This window comes from Mustela nivalis, assembly GCF_964662115.1.
Source record: "Mustela nivalis genome assembly, chromosome: 13".
Lineage (NCBI taxonomy): Eukaryota > Metazoa > Chordata > Mammalia > Carnivora > Mustelidae > Mustela > Mustela nivalis.
In genome coordinates this window covers 9,467,268-9,480,814 of record NC_139032.1, presented here as the reverse complement: position 1 = coordinate 9,480,814, position 13,547 = coordinate 9,467,268, and the positions used below count along the sequence as shown (strand labels likewise).

The following is a 13,547-nucleotide window of genomic DNA, read 5'->3' as shown; positions in this document are numbered from 1 at the left end:
AGTGCCCTTTTCTCTTGCAACAGTTGTACACCAGGCAAAGGCTTTTTAAATGTTTGTGTACAAGCAGCCACAACAGGCCTCTTCTGGAGCCTCCCGGAAGACAAGGAGTAGGTATCTCCCCTGACTCCAACTACACAAGAGAGATGGGAGATTTCTAAAGATTCCTAAGCCCAGACCCAGGTGTCTTCACCCCGTAATCTGTGTGTCTCCTCTTCTTTTCTTTTAACGAAAACCCACAAATGTTCCTTCTTTCTCGGCTGCCAGTGTCCTCCCCACGTACATCTGTGCACTCCCCACGTATGACTGAGTGATTTCCTTTCCCCCCAGCATTCCCAACGGACGGACGGGGCTGCATTAATCAAATCAGGGACACACCAGGGAAATGTGGTTTCGGTTTTTTGTTGTTTTTGTGTGTGTAGGTCTTTTGTTTTTTTGTTTGTTTGTTTGTTTGTTTGTTTTTTGAGGTGGCCCATTTAGCGTGTTCCCCTCCAGCTTCAGCTGGGAGGACAGAAACTCATCTGTCTTCCTGAGAGCTGCCCAAGCAGGTAGTAGAACCTGCCGGCTTTCTGCGCCCTGTGCCTCAGCCAGGACTCCACCCCTGAGCGAGGGGTGACTCAGCCCAATGACACACCGGCTGTTACAGCCGCCCGGGGTGGAGACCTGGCAGTCTGTAGGCCGGTAGGGGCGGAGGGAAAGGTTGGCATGTCAAACCATTCCAACAATGTAGCTTACAGGAAAAAAAATTGCAAAACACTGAAGCCCTGTGCCACCGAGTTTTTCCATTAGGGCCACGCTTTACACAGCTTCCACATCTGCCCCGGGCTCAGCTGCCTGGCAGTGTGAGAGGAAACGGTCACATTGTAAGCTTCTGGGCGGTGAGGAATCCCACCAGCTCCTGGGCATGGCCCTGGACACTCTCAGGCGTCACCTGGGCGCCCGGGAACGTGGATTCTCTGGGCGGGGGCTGCTTGCACCTTATTGAGGTTCTAGAAACTGGCATCTGGAACTTACACCACCCAGGATACTGCTTTTAAATGAAGAATCAACGGACAGAAAATCTTCCAGAAAGGTAAAAGGGGGGCCAAAAGCTGGGCGCTTTACCTCTGGGGTTCTTATTATTTGGTTTTCTGTCCTCTGGCCAGTTTGATGGTGAAAAGGCAGACTTTGCAAATAGTGGTGCATTTAAATCAGGGGGTCTTTTGGGAATGACCAGAAGGAAGGATGCGCAGACAGAGAAACCACTTCAGTGCCATGGGACCATTCATTCGGGAGCTCACTTGTAAATGACTGCACAGAAACGTCCTGGCAGAGGGCACCTGTTTCCCTTCTTTGTGACACGGACCAGCCCCGAGGTCCTGTGAAGGTGGGTCTTTCTTTTACTTACGGTCACTTCTTTGTGACTTTGTTTAGTTCAAGACAGCTGGCGAGATGAAGGAGCGCTGAACTTTCCATACTTTTGTTATTTTTTCCGTCTCTCAAACATGTTTGGCTTTCACTGACTTTTGTCTGTTTGCTCCTAAATCTGGACTTTTGCTTTTGGCCTCATTGGGACAGAAATCATGATTTGTTTCTGTGTCTTCAGCCCTGAGGCCTGCAGAAATCTTGGTGGGCCTTCCCAGCCCTCCAGGGCTCCAGGCAGCAAGAGACCAGCTCTGGCAGAGGGTTCTGGGGCAGAACCCCAGGGCGCTTCTCCACCGTCCCCACCCCTGTTCCCAAGCCCAGCTGCCCTATTGCCTTCCTAGGGCCTTGCTCAAAGCCCTGTTCTCTTGATCTGGATGGCTTTCCCATACCTCCCAAGGCCTTCTCATCCTTCAAGAGCTGCTTCCTCCCTGACCTGTTCCAACCAGTGTTCTCAGAACTCTGAGGGGAATGTCACCCCTACCTCTTCTTAGTTCCTGGAGAGCTATGTATTTTTATGTAGAGTCAGGGGAGTGGCCTCGACAGTCTGTGAGCACTGAGGTCTCAGGGGGTGAGAGTCCCATCATCTGCACCTCGGGTGTACCCACTGTGGCCTGCTTAGTACTCCGCCTGGGGTCCGCAGGCTGCACGTTCCATGAGCACATGTTTGCAGCCTGCTTTGTGCCCACACAGTGCTGGGCAGCGAATCCAGAGAGGGACGTGGGCACAGTGCCCGCTGGAGAATCTCTGATTGAACTGAACCCTGCTTCTGGCTAGGCTGACAGTGTCTTTCCCTTGGCCGGTGCCCCCCAGCCTGTGCACCTGGATATTTTTCCCGGACGAACCAGGTGGCTTTCAGTGCAGGGCACACACCCGCTGACAGCCCACCTCCTCTGACCTCACCGCTCCGTGCAGGCGGTCGTATCTGCTTTCTGTCCATCACGTGCTCTGACGTAGGCTTAAAATGATCCTGTCTGTTCAGTGCCTTGCGTTCCAGGGAGAGGGGACCAGTTTTGACATGGTTGTCCAGGGAGGATTCTTGTCAAAGGGCATTTGGGAAATTTCTTTCCAGCTCCCACCACCACGTTCCTGTTCATGACCCAGCCAGAGAGAGGAGGCGGACCTCTCATCAGTTCCTTTTGCCCCAGGCGTGTTACCTGGTCTGGTTGGGCGGGCTGGTTGGAACTGTGGACAAGAAACCAACCTGGTGGCCTGCGAGGTCGGGAGGATGGCGGGCCGGCCTGCCATCTGTCCCACAGTTCTCTTGGGAAGGTCTCTACAGATGTCTGTCCCCTCTTAGATGGGAGGAAATAAACAGTTATTTAATTAAGTAAGTTATTATTGGATAAATGATTGTTAATAACTTACAATTATTACAACCTATAAATTGTAAATATGTATTAAATAGACGCTTATTGTTTGCAGCGTTCATAGTCTTTGTGGCTATCTAATTTAGTTTTAATCCCTTTATTTCATGCCTCAATTTTGTCACGGGCTTTTTAATGCTGATTTCAAGATTCAGGTGAAAACACATTATGAGACTGTCTCTTTGTCCAAATCTGATGAAAGTAATAATCACGGGCACCCCAGACTGTGAAGAAAGCCTGATGTGTAAAATTCAGCGTGACTCCGGTGTGAAGACTTAAATGTGTTGGAGGAAAGGCGTTCCGCTGCGTCAGGTGTAAGGCAGACTGAGGGTTTCTTCCTGGCGTTTTTCGACAGGCCCATCACCCGTAGCGTCCTGGTCCTCATTTCACTCTCCTGGCCAGTGTCACACCTCTGCTGGCACACCCGCCCCATGTTGCCTGTGGCCTCTCCTTGGAAAATCTCTCCTTACATCAAGTCTTAGGGCAGATCCTTCTAATCCAGGCGTGTGAAGAAGGAGTTCTCTTCCAAACCCAAAGCTGTACACACCTACCAGAAGCTCTTGCTGGGCCTGTCCTGTAATCCCCTCCGTGGCCCGTCAGCCCTCAGGGCTGTGCTGGCGCTGGGTGGAGAAGGAGACAGTGGGGATGTGGGAGGGAGCCCCGCCCACTCTGCTCCCCCTCCCTGGGGTTACCTCAGACACCGGCTTCTGTGTCACACCCATCATGTCCAAGAGCCCGGGAGGGGTGAAGCGCACCGCCAGGGCTGTGCATTCCTTAGGGGCTGCTGGGGGGCGGCTGACGCACCACAGACATGATCCAGCCCTGCCACGGGATTGATGAAGCATCCTGCTTCCGACCTGTGTCTTTTCCTTCTTCTTCTTCTTTTTAAAGATTTTGTTTCTTATTTTGCCAGAGAGATCACAAGTGGGCGGAGAGGCAGGCAGAGAGAGAGGAAGGGAAGCAGCCTCCCCGCTGAGCAGAGAGCCTGATGCGGGGCTCGATCCCAGGACCCTGAGATCATGACCTGAGCCGAAGGCAGCGGCTTAACCCACTGAGCCACCCAGGCGCCCCCCAACCTGTGTCTTTTCAAGATAAATATTTGCAAGTAGGGTTTGGGCACATTAAGTTTACCTTCAGAAGGCATGGTGGTAAGGATCCTAGGCTGTTGGGTTTGGGTATTTATTTATTTATTTATTTAGATTCTATTTATTTGAGAGAGACCAGGAGAGAGGAGGAGCCTGAGCAGGGGGGAGGGGCAGAGGGAGAAGCCAGCTCCTCGCTGAGCAGGAAGACCCTGGGATCACGACCCAAGTCAAGAGCAGATGCTTAACCCCCGAGTCACCCAGGTGCCCTGGTCTTTATTATTATTATTCTTTAAGATTTTATTCATTTGATTTGTCAGAGAGAGAGAGCACAAATGGGAGCAGCAGGCAGAAGGAAAAGCAGCTCCCGCTGAGCAGGGAGCCTGATGTGGAACTCGATCCTAGGACCCTGGGACCGTGACCTGAGCCAAAGGCAGACGCCCAACCGATTGAGCCACCCAGGCGCCACAGTTTTATAGTTTCTTCCAACAAAGGGAAGAAGGGGCATGTGGCTGGCTCAGTCAGTGGAGCATGTGAGTCTTGATCTCAGGGTTATGAGTTCGAGCCTTACATTGGGCGTAGAGATTGCTTAAAAATAAAACCTTTAAAAAATAATAAAATGGGAATGAAGAAATTGGTCACCTGGAAAGTGGGAAAGGAACACGGATGCGAACATGAGTGAAACTGGATCCCACGTGGACAGCACGAAGTCCTTGCTCTGTGCCACAGTGAGGCCTGGGAGTGTGCTCCGTTTGACCAGTCCAAGGCTTTGGTTTAATTTGAGTTAATTGCCAAGATGTTTTAAGCTAGCATAGAAAAACACGAATTTCCTTAGTTTCCCTGGGAAAGTCAGAAGAGGCGGCATCGCTGGGTGGTGTATTATAGGCCACGTGAGCTAACCGGAGGGAACAGGTGCTCTCTGGTCTCCCCAGCTGCCCTGAACCCCTCTTTTCAGTTACTGGCCTGGATGCTAAAGGTACTTGGGTTTATGATCTGGACCCTGAGGGTCCGTGTATGCTTCACGGGCTGTCCCCGGTAGGGCTCTCAGCTCCTGTAAGCCGAAAGGAAGACCACACTCGGAGTTGCACATTTGGCTTGGTTTGAAGTGGAGGTTCTCCCTCCTGGCTTCAGTTCAGCCCCCTCTGGGGAACTTCTGAACATGGCGATGCCCTGGCTCCTCCCGCCCAGGAGATTCTGACTCACTGGGGTGGGGTGGGGGGCAGCTCAGCACTTTTACAAACAGCCCCAGGCCGTTTAGTTGTGCAGCAGGAGTTGAAAACTTGGGGGGAGGGTGGGGGCCTGTCTGGGAGGTCCCAGCTTTGGCCTTTATAACCTCAGATGCTGAAAGTGATGTTCGTACCATGACCCCTCAGGCCCAGAGGCCTGCCTCCGCCTAAAAACCAGGACAGGGACTCAGAATTTTTTGACATTTTTGTACATCTCGTTAGAAGGAAAGAGTAACCTGCAGAGTTTGGCTCCTCTGGAAGGAGTTGCATTGACGGGCTGGGCCCGGGGCACCTGCAGTATGGCTGGGCGGGGGAAGCGGGGGGGCAGCCCTCGTTGAGATGAGTCTGTCGGGCAGTGAGATGTGTGCACAAGTAGGACGAGAACAAGCTCTCCTGAGAGCCGGGGTGGAAGAGGCCACGGAAGGACGAGGGACCTTCAGGCAGAACTGATGCTCAGCTGGTCTGGGCAGACTGGGAGGATTTCGTGTGGGAAGGTCGGGAAAAGAAAAAGGTCTGGAAAGAACAATCCAAGCAAAAGTGTGTCCTTCGCCTCCCGACCCTTCAGAGATGCCAGCTCCCTCCCCCTCCTACCTTTGGGGGGGGGGCTCCTGAAGGTGCAGTAAAGATGGACTGCCCACGTGGCCTTTCCCTAGGAGGTGGCATTCACACAGCAGATGACATAAACTTTATCTGTAAAATGCCGGTAATCCGGGGCACCTGGGTGACTCAGCGGGTTAAGCCTCTGCCTTTGGCTCAGGTCATGATCTCAGGGTCCTGGGATCCAGTCCCGCATTGGGCTCCTTGCTCAATGGGGAGCCTGCTGCTGTCTGCTTGTGCTCTGTCAAATAAATAAATAAAATTTATAAATCAAAAAATAAATCCCAGTGATCTGAGTTTCACTCCCAGGCCGGTTATGGAATTGAAATGAGTTCACTTCTTCTTCTTCTTCTTTTTTTTTTTTTTTTTAAAGATTTTATATATTTATTTGACAGAGAGAGAGAGGGAACACAAGCAGGGGGAGTAGGAGTGGGAGAAGCAGGCTCCCCGCTGAGCAGGGAGCCCAATGCAGAACTCGATCCCAGGATCCCGGGATCATGACCCAAGCTGAAGGCAGACACTTAACGACTGAGCCACCCAGGTGCCCCTGAAATGAGTTCACTTCTGTATATGGGATCGAAGGGAGCCTCAGAGCCTCGCTGCAGTGGTGGGTCACTGAGGTCGGAGGGCGTTCGTAACCGCTGGCCGGGAGAAGAGGACGTTACTGGGGGAGGAAGGTAAGCTCAGGCTGTGTCAAGAAACCTGCATCTCACAATGTCCAAAACGTAACTCACGGTTACACTGAATGTCAGTTTTCTCTCCAGACTTGCAGACAGACCCACCCCCGTTCCCCCCCACCCCAGGGAAAAGGTCTTTTTTTTTTTTTTTAATATTTTATTTATTTATTTGACAGAGAGAGAGATCCCAAGTAGGCAGAGAGGCAGGCAGAGAGAGAGGGGGAAGCAGGCTCCCTGCTTAGCAGAGAACCCGATGTGTAACTTGATCCCAGGGATCAAGACCCTGGGATCATGACCTGAACTGAAGGCACAGGCTTAACCACTGAGCCACCCAGGCGCCCCAGGGAAAAGGTCTTGGTGCAGTACTCCCGTTCAGTTAACATCAGAACTGTGGGCTCAGAAAGGCTTGATCGCAGCCTGGAGCCCTGCAGCTGCCCCCCGGGGGTGAACACTGTTGGTGCCTTCGACCAGCCTGGTGACCAGAAGGCTTCTGTCCACGGCCTGTTCCCCTTCTCACTGCGAGTCACCCTTCCCGGCTCCTTTGCACCTGTCAGAGGCAAAGCCTTGAGTACATCCCCGTCCTCCCACGTCTGGCTGGGATGCTTCTTTTGGACGTAAATTAAGAGAAAGTAAAGGCAGGCAGGTGTGTCTGTCTCCAGACAGCGGAGCCTGCGTGACTGGCACTCTCCAGGTAGAAAGAGCGCCTGTCTTTAATTGTTCTTCCTTCCTGACCTTTGTCCTTCTTCATCAAAGACTGGGTGTTTATTAGTATACTGTGACTTTTTCTGCTAGACTTCACCCTAATGGAAGCACATGTACAAAATTATTACCTTCAGCTGTTTTGGGAATAAGCTGTATTTTTTTTTTCTGTTTGTTCTTTCTTTCTTTCTTTTTTTAATAGGCTAAGCTGTGCTCTTACCTGAACACAATGTTGGTGAAATAGAAATTCAGCAGTATTCTCTTTTGCAGGATTAAGAAACCCTACATTCAGATGCTTTCCTCCATTGAGTTCTTTTTTTCTTTCTTTTTTTTTTTTTTTAGGATTTTATTTATTTATTTGACAGAGAGAGAGAGGCACAGCGAGAAAGGGAACCCAAGGAGGGGAAGAAGGAGAAACAGGGTTCCTGCAGAGCAGGGAGCCCATCTTGGGGCTGGATCCCAGAATCCTGGGATCCTGACGTGAGCCAAAGGCAGATGCTTAACAACTGAGCCACTCAGCCGCCCCCTCCACTGAGTTCTTAAGAACAAGCCTTTGGATAATGATACCTAGTTTGAAATGAAATCACGTGACTGAGCAGTACCAGAATTTTCTCACAAGTACAGAGAAAAAACTTGCTCTGTTAAAAAAGCAAATGATAAAACAAGCCTTAGGGGATTTTTAGGTTGATGGGCATTTCCTAAAACTGGTTTGTGGGGATGGATGCCACAATTGTATACAGTTACTAAAACTCATCAAACTAGTCACTCTTTTATTTATTTATTTATTTGACAGATCTCAAGCAGGCAGAGAGGCAGGCAGAGAGAAAGGGGAAAGCAGGCTCCCCGCCGAGCGGAGAGCCTGATGCAGAACTCAATCCCAGGACCCTAAGATCATGACCTGAGGCAAAGGCAGAGACCCAACCCACTGAGCCACCCAGGTGCCCCAAATAAGTCACTTTTAAAATGGGTGCATTTTATGGCATTTAAGTATCTTAATAAAGCTTTTTTTAAAGCCCCTTGTCCCCCAAAAGGGAAAAAAAGACACCTAACAAAAATCTCTTACCTAAGGTAGGTATTGGTGGGTAAAATAACTTGAAATGATTTGGACCCTGTATTTCAGAGTATCTAGCACTTTGAAGCTTTGTTCTTAATTTATTATTTTTCTCTGAATCGGTTTACTTATTTGGTGGAAAACAAGCCCAAATGGGCCCCACATCGTCTTAAAATGTTTAGTCCTTGTAGCTTCACACAGAAAGTTTTGTGTCCCAGAGATAATCACCCAGCCCCCAGATCTGGGCCAGGAGGCCGGAACCAGAAGGTAAAAGGAGTGAGGTGTGTGTGCACGGCCACCAAGACGAACCAGTCAAACAAGGCAAATTCAGTGGATTCTTATAAAATTTTGCCTTTCTCCTTGCGGCTCTACCCTGCAAGGTAGGGTGACTTCGAGTCATCCCTAATCTGTTAATCTCTGTTTTATTGTTTAGAACGGGTTCTGCTTGTTTGCCCTGTAGACAGAGCTCTGTAAATCTCGTTCTTCTAGAATCACTTTTAGCCCATGTTCTTAGGCTCATAGGCCAAGGGAAGAATGTCTTAAAGTACCGTTTTTTATCTGTTTCTTTCTTTCTGTTTTAGGTAATATATTTAAACCGCTAGAGGAACATATCATTCTTACTTTTTTTTTAGATTATTTATTTATTTATTTGACAGAGATCACAAGTAGGCAGAGAGGCAGGCAGAGAGAGAGGAGGAAGCAGGCTCCCTGCTGAGCAGAGAGCCCGATGTGGGGCTCGATCCCAGGACCCTGGGATCATGACCTGAGCCGAAGGCAGAGGCTTTAACCCACTGAGCCACCCAGGGACCCCTCGTTTTTATATTTTTAAAACAGAAATCAGAGGTTGCTGAAAGATGTTATCATCCTAAAACAGAATGCCCTTGTTGGAGGGGAACTTAAGTCTGTGTCTTTGAGAGTCGTATGATCGAATTTGGGTAAAAATGCATGAGAGAAGATGAAAGAAAAGAAAACAAAAGCTTGGGTCTATGCTGTACACCCAGGAGTGTTTTTAGCCTTCAGATTACATGTTGCATTAAGGAAGAGTAAAGCAAGCAGAGGAACCCTCACCTCCAGCCCCTCCTGGGCTCAGCTGTACGACTGAGTCATCCCTTTACGCAGACAGCTGCTGAGTTACAGCTCCAGATTATAACACGAAGCTTTCTCCGCTCCGGAGGCTTTGGGGAAGGGAAGAAGTGAGGGGAGAAAAACAGAAAGCATTTGTTGCTTTTCTCTGTTCTTCCTCGAATGAGCAGGTTTGCCACTGGATTCCGAGGTCGGCATTTCCGGTGTCTAAAGAAAATGAGGAGCCCATGCTCCAAAAATCGGAAGGGGCATGGGGGCGATGTGCCTTCACCTTTTTATTTTTCTGTTAAGGTCCTTGCTGGCAGTTTTGCTGGTTGGTAGATTTTGCTGTCTCTCTGGCGCCCGGAGTGATGGAATTAAACCCCGCCGCCAGGAGGGTGCTAGTTGGTCAGGAAATTCCAAGTGGGTAGAAATGAATTCTCCGCAGCAGCTACCCGGGCTCCCTGCCCTGCTCATGTGTGTTAGTCTCTTTAATGACGAGGGAAGTTTGCTGGAGACCTGGCTTCCTGCTTGCTGAAAGTCATAGTTACTTTGTTTCTGGGGAGGTGAGTAAGAAAGCCCAAAAGAAGAAAAAAAAGAGGAGAGCGTGAAGTTTGGGGGGAGGAGGATGGGGGGGGTGACATAGGAACTCAAGCTCTGTGTGTTAGGAAAAATGTTTGCTTTTATTACAAGCTGGAAAGGATACCTCGTCCTCGATTTTTGGTTCACTGACCATTTCAGCTTTAACATAAAGATGTCATTGTTGTGGGAGTGAACGGTGGTACATATAGGCTAAGGTTTGCGTTTCTGAGTTTATGGTTTATTTAAGTTCCAGAATTTCCTTTTTCGTGAGGCTGAATCCATTTTTGGTCATTTGTTTTCAGCTCTGTTTTTCTAATGGGGAGCTGTTCCGTGTGCCTTAAAGCTGGCTCCTTGTTCTTGTATAAACACTATAAAACAAAATACAGGCTGTGATTTATACGGTTACTCCAGTTCCTCCCTCCCCCCAAAACAAGTGCTGCTTTATTAGAAAAGCCCTTTCTGTCCCACTGTCCCAGCTTGTGCTCCTCCACTGCTTTCCACAGAATTACCCTTAGAACTGTCACATTCCCTATTTACCCTTAGAATGGAGTGTTATTTTTTGGAGAAAGTTTGGAAAACAGCCTTCCGTCCCCCGCTAGCTCTCGGCTGCGCATGCATGACCAGTGTGGGCTGGGTTTCAGTCGCATCTCTCCAAACAAGACCATGAACACGAGCAAGCACTGCTTCGGTGGGTCAGGGGAGGGTCCTGACGGCAGGCTGGTGGCCGTTTCAAGACAGATTTGGGCTCGAGCGTGTCCGCACCTGACAGCAGGCAGAGCGCTGGAGGAGAGGGCCCTGCCGTGTGGGCCCTGCTGTGTGGTGTGCCTCCCTGACGCACAGTGAGCGCCTTCTGTTAAAACACAATCCATTCTGTTCCTTTCCACGTCCTTCCCTCCCAGCAGCTCACCTGCAGCCTGGCGTCCGGATTCTTCCAGCAGGTCCAGAGTAGAACTGATGCTACGACAGCAAGGGTAAGCTGCTTTGGGGGCGTGGTTAGGCTGTGTTGTTGTGATGCTTCTGGAAAGGTGCTGTGGGACGAAATGAGCAGAAGAGGGGCCATGGGGGCGGTCTGCCGAGCTTTTCTGGTCTGACACCTGCCGCCATGCCCTGCCTTCTCCCCTGGGTCACACAGCGTGCAGTGCTACGACATTCTGTGGGAAATGCGTCGGAGGGTCCTAGTCTGGAAGAAACTTGTGGGAATTCCCGAGGCCCACCTCCCTTCTCATTTTATGCGTGTGTACCTGCTCTCCGCATGGCCCATCTCAGGCCCCTGCAGCCCCGTGGCTTGTCCGTGAACTTGGAAGTATCGATAGCTCCTGTTCTTGTTTTATGAAAGTTACACCTTCCCCCATCTAGGGGAGCCAGTCTGGACGGCCACGGGGTGAGGTAGTACCGCGCACGTGTGCCCAGTGTGTTCAAGCACGCTTTCCTCTCAGGACTCCTGTGGGGCTGAAAGCATGAGATGGTTCAGAAAAATTAGTGCAGACTCATGTCCCCGTATTAGAAGAGGATGTTTTGATTTGGCCATACTTTGTTGCTAAAGGTCAGGGATGTGGGTTGACTTTCGCTTTGGTTGTAGCTTACCTCCTTCCTGCGTGGCTGAGGCTGGACCCAGCCTTCCTCTCCCCCAGGCAGCACCTCCTCACCGCATTCCCTGGGCCTGGTGAGCCCCCACAGGCACACGCACGTCCCCTGCCCGGCCCAGCCAGCCTCGCCCCCACCCATGCCCAGAGGCCCAGTCCAGCTTGGACCTCAACATTGTAGCGAGCTCATTCGCTCAACACCTCAAGCCCTGGCTTCTCAGAAGTGGGGAGAAGCAGCAGGGTGGCGGGGAGGCCTTCTGGGTCATCTGGGACGCCTCACCTGACAGCGGAGGGCGATCTGCTCAAATGATAACAGGCTGCAGGCTTGGATCGAAGCAGTCCACAACCACGCTGGGCGGCACATCTGTTCTTTTCCCAATTACTCAGCTGAAATACCATCCAACGTGCCAGCAGCCGGGAAGTGGCAGAACCAGGATCCAAACCCGGGCCGTCTGGCCTCAGAGTGCCGGCTCCTGTCATTCCGTGTCTTCCCCCGCCATTGCCGACCAATCTCTAGATGCCTCAGTGCGGAGTTTCTCATCTCCGCGTGTAGTGAGCACAGTGTGTGCCGAGCACTCGGGGATAGGAGAAGAAATTCTACGTGATTCCTGTGCTCTCCACCCCCCTGCCCAAGACACCGTCTGGTGAGGGAAGACCCGCGCGTGCTTTGCTGGTCAGGATGCGCAGGCAGAGCGTTTCAGGGCCGAGGGAAGAGGGTGACCAGTTCCTCCGGGACAGAGCAGCTGTGGATAAGTGAAGCTTTGACGACGGGTGGGCTGCTGGGGTTGAGGCAAGACAGTGTAGTTAACCCTGACAGAAGAGAAGGGACCAGAATGAGCGAGGGTGGCTGGCCTGGACAGTTGTTCGTTCCATAGGTTGGGGTGCAGGGTGGGAACGAAACTGGGCAGGTGCTGGATTCGGGCCAAATTGTCGACGACTTCTGATGCCACAGAGAGGAACGTTCATTATTTTCTTTCTTAAGATTTTATTTATTTATTGGAGAGAGAGAGGGAGAGAGCAGCAGAGGGACAGAGAGAGGGAGAAGCAGGCTCGATCCCAGGACCCCGGGATCATGACCCTACACTTATGTGACTAAGCCACCTGGGCGCCCCAGAAAGGAGCCTTTAGACTTTATTTTCTCTCATGGGGCTCCTGGCATATCAGTGGGCAACATTAATAATTGAGAAGCCTTTCACGTTTCCAGGGATACCTCAAACAAATGTAACATTCCTTGAAGCATATGTAATAGAGAAGAGAAGGGGTATCGGGCCTGGTTAAAAGAAAAAAAAAAAAAAACGGGCTGCCTCATTTGCATATACGAGTCTTGGCCGTGCTCCCCGGTGACCAGCTGATGGCACTTCTGTCCCCCAGAAACGCTGAAGGCACAAGCAAAGGAGGCTCATTATCATCCCCATCTCTCATCCCTCATGGCTGTGCCCACACGTAGACATAAATGCCCAATTTATTTTGAAATCATTTCGAACCTCCCGAAAACTTGAAGAAATTCTCCTACCTCCTCCACCCTGATTCTGACTCCCCAGTGGTTAACACTTAACCCTGTCTACTCCGTCTCCTTCTGTGTGTGCGCAGGGGGAGGGGCCTGCCTGGGCCATGTCTCTCGGGCTTCCGCAGCCCAGAACAGTTCTCGGCCTTTCCTTTCTTGCACAACCTTGATGGATTTTTTTTTTTTAAGATTTTATTTATTTGACAGAGATCACAAGTAGGCAGAGAGGCAACAGAGAGAGATAGGGAAGCAGGTTCCCTGCCGAGCAGAGAGCCTGATGTGGGGCTTGATCCCAGGACCCTGAGATCATGACCTGAGCTGAAGGCAGAGGCTTAACCCATGAGCCACCCAGGCGCCCCGCTTTTTTTTTTAAGATTTATTTATTGGGATGTCTGGATAGCTCAGATGGGTCCTGATCTGGACCAAAGCAGTCTCCCTGCTCAGCCCAGAGTCTGCTTCTCTCTCCCCACTCTGGCTGTCTCTCTCTCTGCCTCATTCTCACTCTCAAATAAATAAAATCTTAAAATTTTTATTCAATTTAGAGAGAGAATGCATGAGAGTGAGCTAGGGGTAGGGCAGAGGGAGAGAGACAGTCCTCAAGCAGGCTCCCCACTGAGCGCTGAGCCCAAGGCAGGGCTTGATCTCAGGACCCTGAAGTCATGACCTGAGCTGAAACCAGGAGTCGGGTGCTTAACGGACTGAGCTACGCAGGCATCCTG

General features: G+C 50.8%; 1 protein-coding gene across 11 annotated transcripts in view; it reads left to right on the top strand.

The window, feature by feature from the left end:
• Positions 1-13,547, top strand: part of KANK1 (KN motif and ankyrin repeat domains 1) — a 195,250-nt gene that overhangs the window by 141,307 nt on the left and 40,396 nt on the right. The window contains exon 1 of one of the 11 annotated variants that reach the window (XM_082696618.1): positions 797-1,069. The exons of the other annotated variants lie outside the window; for them this stretch is intronic. The gene's annotated coding sequence lies outside the window, so the exon portion shown is untranslated. Of the gene's footprint in view, positions 1-796; positions 1,070-13,547 lie in introns of those variants that run through there. 11 annotated transcript variants of the gene reach the window in all.